Source organism: Neomonachus schauinslandi, chromosome 8, assembly GCF_002201575.2.
Source record: "Neomonachus schauinslandi chromosome 8, ASM220157v2, whole genome shotgun sequence".
Classification (NCBI taxonomy): Eukaryota; Metazoa; Chordata; class Mammalia; order Carnivora; family Phocidae; genus Neomonachus; species Neomonachus schauinslandi.
Window position 1 is genome coordinate 98,550,915 of NC_058410.1, and position 6,000 is coordinate 98,556,914.

A 6,000-nucleotide genomic window follows, 5' to 3' on the forward strand; every position below is an offset into this window, starting at 1 on the left:
AGAGCAAAAACCGGAGTGGATCTGGATGATTCTTTAAAAAGTAAAGGGACCCCTAAAGAACTTGTTGCTTGAGTAGGAAGGGCTAAGGAAAAAAAAAGGGAAACTGCCAGACTTTGCTCATAGCCTGCTAACATAGCAGAGCAAGCTCTGACCCTGGCATAGACAAGGGTTTCAGTAGATTCTGGAGATTAGCTCAGTTGGAGGGGGCTTTCCCAGCCTGGCTATCTCCTTCCCAGTTTAGCCCAGATGAAACAGAAAGCTCCACCCCCAGCTCACCGTTGGTCCACACAAGAGAAATGTGGGGGATTGACTGTCCTGTTCACCTGGCTGGAGTCATCTTCAGCCTATACTTGGCTGCCTAGCAGAACCAGGGCAGAACCTGGGCCAGAATGCAGAAGGAACCACGGGGGCGGAGGTGTCTCTGCCCTACTATCAGACACACAGATGGGATCAGGAAGCCTGGATTGGTTCTGTATACAGTGAATTAAATAACCAAAGCTGTCTGTCTGAAGCCTAGTCCCTGGATTTACTAACCAGACATAATACTAAGAGACTAAGAGTTGCCATTTACTGGGCACCTTCTGTGCATGAAGCACTTTATATTCATTATCTCATTTAATTCTACAATATCTCTTCAGACACGAGTTATACAAAATCTCAGGTTTAAGGAACTTACCCAGGGACATGCTAGCATGCTAATGCAGGTTGATGCCCACTCCAGATCCCATGCTCCAGTCCAGAGTGTCTTAGCACTACTGACATTTCAGTTGGTCATTCTTTGTTTTGGGGGCTGTCCTTTGCATTACATTATGCTTAGGAGCATCTCTGGCCTCTACTTACTACATGCCTTAACATCCCTCTCCTCTCCAGCTGTGATAATAAAAAATGTCTCCAGACATTATCAGATGTGGGGAGGAGGGGAGGGGTCACTACTCTAGTCTAAACCACCACTATGCTGTCTTGTTTCCTGGTACTTTGTAAGTACATAAACAGCTCTTCAGAAGAGAGACAGAGCTGGAACCAAACACTACTACGGACGTGATAATCAGAAGACTCTAGGAAAGTATTGTACAACAATAATACCACCTTATGCTACGGTTATATATCATTTACAATTCACTAAGTACTTTTATAGTCATTATCTCCTTTCATGGCATATGACTGCACAGCAGGATCTAATTCCAAGAGTTAATCCACCTCAAAAATATGAACACTACTAAGAGATCCGTATATTTAGCCTTCTCCAAGAAATTGAGGGAAAAGAACATGTAGTGAAATCCACATGAATTCTTAGTGCCATAAGCCATTAGGAGAAAAAAAACTTTTGCACTGCATGGTCCTAAGGGAGCACCTTATGTGAACTCTTGGAGGACGAGTCTGTTTCTACCTCTGGCTCCTGCATACACCTGCCTAAAACAGAGAACTCTCACTAAATGTCAAAGATTTCACAAAACATCTATTTCACAGCAACCTCTAGCTATTTGATTGATTAAAACTAAGATAAAATTCTTTTCCCACATTTCTACATCTCCCTAATTTATATTACAATAAAAATCATAGAATCAGAAAAAAAATTAATGTCAATATTTATGAAAGAGCCAAGAGCTTAGTGCCAAGTTATTCTTCCCTGTCATTTAACAAAGCAGATCAAAATTTTAGTTTAACTAAAACAAATGTGCACCAGAATCATCCCTTTCAATACATGCCAAGAGAACGGTAGCTATTTTTTTTTTTTTAAGATTTTATTTATTTATTTGATAGAGAGAGACACAGCAAGAGAGGGAACACAAGCAGGGGGAGTGGGAGAGGGAGAAGCAGGCTTCCCATGGAGCAGGGAGCCCGATGCAGGCTCGATCCCAGGACCCTGGGGTCATGACCTGAGCTGAAGGCAGACGCTTAACGACTGAGCCACCCAGGCGCCCCGAGAATGGTAGCTATTGCATTAGAATAGTATTCGACCGATTAAGGAAAAGAATTATAGGAGGAGCTTCAGATTTTCATCGAAGTGTTATACCTAATATACAATAAAAATAAGAATGTTCATTTAAAAAACATCTGAATTCAAAATAAAGCAGCTAGCAATGGTTGTTTTTTAAGGTCACTTTAAAAATTCCTGAGAAGCTAGGAGAGTAAAAACAAAATGTTCCCATTCACATATTCATTTGCAAAGCCCAGCAGAAGGAATATCATTATCTTGGAAATGGTAAATTTATACATGGTGTCAAAGGAATTTTAATATAAACCTATCAAGAAACAGTATTAATAACAAAAATAGCGAGACTCTCTTGAGCACTTATGTGTCAGGCACTGGATTCAGTGTTTTACGTACAGAAATCTCATCACAGCCTCGTGGAGTGCACACTCATTAGCATCTTCATTTTAAGGTAAGAAAACTGAGTCTGAAAGAGATGAAATCACTTGCGCAAGATCACAGATCAACATTCAAGCCCTGGGTGTATGAAGCTTCATGTTATATAACCTTAAAAAAAATTGGTAATTCAGGGAAAAAATGGAAAAAGGATATGTTAATTTTTCACACTCTGTGCCATGGAGTCCCAAACCTGAAACACATTTGCAGAACTCACTCTCTTCCCTTACTTCTATATGGATCCTTTCACATAAAAACTCAAGTACCAGGCATTTCTGGGTACCTTTGTTTGGTGAGAAAACAAGTCTTTTTGTTTGTTTTGTCTTCTGTAAAAATGCACAGTGATGGAATCTGCCTGGTAAAGAGCACCTTGAAAGAGAAAAGAAAGGCTTATTTTCTCCAGCCCAATAGGCCATAAGGTATAACAATAGGTGATGGGACCAATTCTTTTACATGCACATGAGAGCATATACATCCAAATAAAGGTTGCTTCAAAGCAATTACTTTCCAATCCTAAACATATTTGCATACCTGTACTGGATGCCCCTTTTAAAACTGCCAGTCCTGGGGCGCCTAGGTGGCTCAGTCGTTGGGCGTCTGCCTTCAGCTCACATCGTGATCCCAGGGTCCCTGCTCAGCGGGGAGCCTGCTTCTCCCTCTCCCTCTCCCCCTGCTTGTGTTCCTGTTCTTACTGTCTCTCTCTGTCAGATAAATAAAATCTTTAAAAATAAATAAATAAATAAATAAAACTGCCAGCTTCAAGAGGACTTTCATTACTTTAACAGGCATACTTCCTATTACAACCTCAATTCCTCACCTCAGAAACCAAAATTGATCCCACTTGGTATTTGGCTGTTTCCCAACTGAGGAAGGTTTGCCATCATGGAGGCAATTCAGTAAATGTGTTACAAACTCTGAAGGGAACTCCAAGGCAGGAGCTCCAAAATTATGCTCAGCAATGACAGCATCAGTAGAATCAGTCCACAGCTTACCAAGATGAGTCTCCCGAAAGGGAGAAATACTCATCTGAATGTATAAATACAGGCATATTTATTTTAACATTTGGATAAAGAATTGAAAGAATCAGCTAGCTATGTCCAAGTAAATAAATATGCTGTGCAATAATGATAATGCAGATTTTGGTGCAAGGTTCTGACCACCCCCTTAATGAAAAAAAAGCATGTCCTGAAATGATAGTTGCAAAATGAGTAAATCATTTTTCCGTTAACTTGCATAATTATTGAAGAGCTTTCCTTTTCACGAAGAAAAAAAAGAGGCCCAACATAAACTAGTTGCCAAAATAGTCTTTGGTCCTCCCAGGAAGCTTAAATCTCAGTGTGTGTCACAATATGGACCTATATCTACAGCAGAGAAGGAAAGCAGTGAGCATCATCTCTCTCCCCCTGCCTCTCAAAGCCCAGGAAACTTCCCTGGGAGAAATCCACTCAGTAGGATTCCTGGGGCCCTGGGTAGTCCTGAATTAACTGTTATATGAAATAATTAAACTAATTACCATACAAAACCAACCATATGGGTAAGTTAATACACAATGTCAGTATTACTTAACTAATTGAAGGGAGCTGGACACTCAAAATTAACAACAGGGAAAACAAACAAACAAACAGAAAATGTACTGGTCGTTTGTTTACCTTTGGCACACATTTGGCTACCCATTCACTGAGATACGAAGCAGCCTAGGGTCCTGCCAGTGACCTGGTCAAGGGTGTAGCAGCACAGGGTGGGTACCGGCTGTGAATATCTTAAGAGGGTAGTCAAAGGCCGTCCACCTCCCATGCAGCTAACTTCCTATTAACTTCAGTAAAGGAAGTCCATGCCAACACAAACAAGCCAAAACTGTACAGTATTTCTCGTGTTTACTCGGCTGTGGAACGCAGTGCATTTGTGGGCGGTGTGTGTCGGTGTGCGCGCGTGCCTGCACGCCCCCCACCCCTTGCTGATTTTCCTCCAGTTTTCACTCAGAAACAGCTTCTCACAGAGTATAGGAGAGTGGGGAGCAAATAACACAAGTGGCTCTAAGAATTAAACACACCTTTATGATGAATTGTGCCTAACGCACACACACAGGTAGAGTTTCTCTGCACATTGGAAATCTCACTCCTTAACTACTCTTTTAAGCCCAGACTGTTCTCAATGGGTCCCTAGGCAAAATCACTTCTAACCCAGCTTAGAAATAGGAGATGCAGCACAGACCCCGTCCGAGCCCGCGGATCTGCCCTCGTCGGTCTGTGCTCCAGGGCCCACAGATGCACTGGAAGCTGTGGTGCCCCCGCTGCCTTCAGGTCCCCGCGCCAGTTAGCGAGCTGCGCCCCTCCCTAGTCCCTCCCGCCCCCCGTCTGTGGTGGCCTGGTCGTGCTCTCCGGAGTGAATGCCCTCTCGAGGTTTCCATGGCCCCATTCCACGGAGAGGGTATGTCCCCTAGGCCGAGACGTTCCGCGAGTCCCTGCCCCCTCACCCCCGCCCCCAGCCACCCGGGATCCTCCGCCGCGGCGTTCCATCCCTCCGACCCCCTATGCTCCACAACGTATCTCCCGCTTCCCGCACAACTCCGCTTCCCGCGCCCCCTCTAGGAGATGTCCCCTCCCTCCTTCCCCCAGAAGCCACAAGCCTTGCCACCCCCCGACCCTTTCCGGGGCTCCCCTCCCGCCCCGCCCGCCTCGGCCGGGCTCCCTCTCCTCCGCACTCCCCTCGGGTCTTCAGTTCCCCTCCGCCCTGCGGAGGGCGCCCCAAGAATGCCGACAGGACACCCTCGTTCCGGCAGCGGGCTCCGGGAGTCCCCAACGTCTGGATCCTGACCTGCCGCCTCACTCTCAGGGCTCGGGCTCTGAGACTCCCCAGCACCGGCGCACTGACCCCCGGTCCCCGGGCTCGGGTTCCTCAACGTCGCGATTCTGGACTCCCCTCGGGGCTCGGGGTCTGGGGCTCTCCAACCTCGCTGTGCTGACATTCCTCCCCACCAACCCCGTGCTCGAGCCCGAGGGCTCCCCAACGGCGAGGTCCTGACCCCCGCCCCCCGCGCCTGCCCGCCGGCTCGGAGCCCCCGACTCACCGGCAGGGGCGGCGGCTGAGCCCGCGAGCGAGCCCAGCCCAGCCCAGCCCGCACTCCGGCTCGGGTTCCCGGCTACCCGCTTCCCGCAGGCTGCTGTGACTGCGGCGGGCGCAGCACAGGGGAGCGGCCCGGGGGAGGGGACCGCCGGGGGGCGGGCACCGCCCGGCTCCGCCCCTTCCCGGCCGGAGGCGGGATGCGCAGACCCGTGCGCCCACCGCGGCCCGGGTGCCGCCTCACCGAGGAAGTTGACTGACACCTCTTCCTTCCACCCGGGGTCAGACCCACACAGCCCCCTTTCAGCTGGGGAGGCCCGAGGGCTTGAGAGAGAGACACGTTAATTACTGTCCTGTCGGTTCGAAGAACCCACTCCAGGGGGCCGTTTCCGAGGGTTTTTTGCGTTTTGGTTTTTTTTGGAGGTGTTTTTGGAGAAGAGAAACGGCAACAACAAACTTCATCTTCGATCTCAAGACCGATTCATGTTCTGGCCTCTCCCCCCGCCCTCCTGTGACTTATGCACCACACAAACACACCTCTTACACTGACATGCAAGGAACCGACGTCTCTT

General features: G+C 47.8%; 1 protein-coding gene across 1 annotated transcript in view; it reads right to left on the reverse strand.

The window, feature by feature from the left end:
• PAQR8 (progestin and adipoQ receptor family member 8) overlaps positions 1–5,533 on the reverse strand; it is a 42,949-nt gene extending 37,416 nt beyond the window's left edge. Inside the window, exon 1 of the mRNA XM_021691970.1 lies at positions 5,436–5,533. The gene's annotated coding sequence lies outside the window, so the exon portion shown is untranslated. The remainder of the gene's footprint in view (positions 1–5,435) is intronic.
• Between the last annotated feature and the right edge of the window lie 467 nt (positions 5,534–6,000).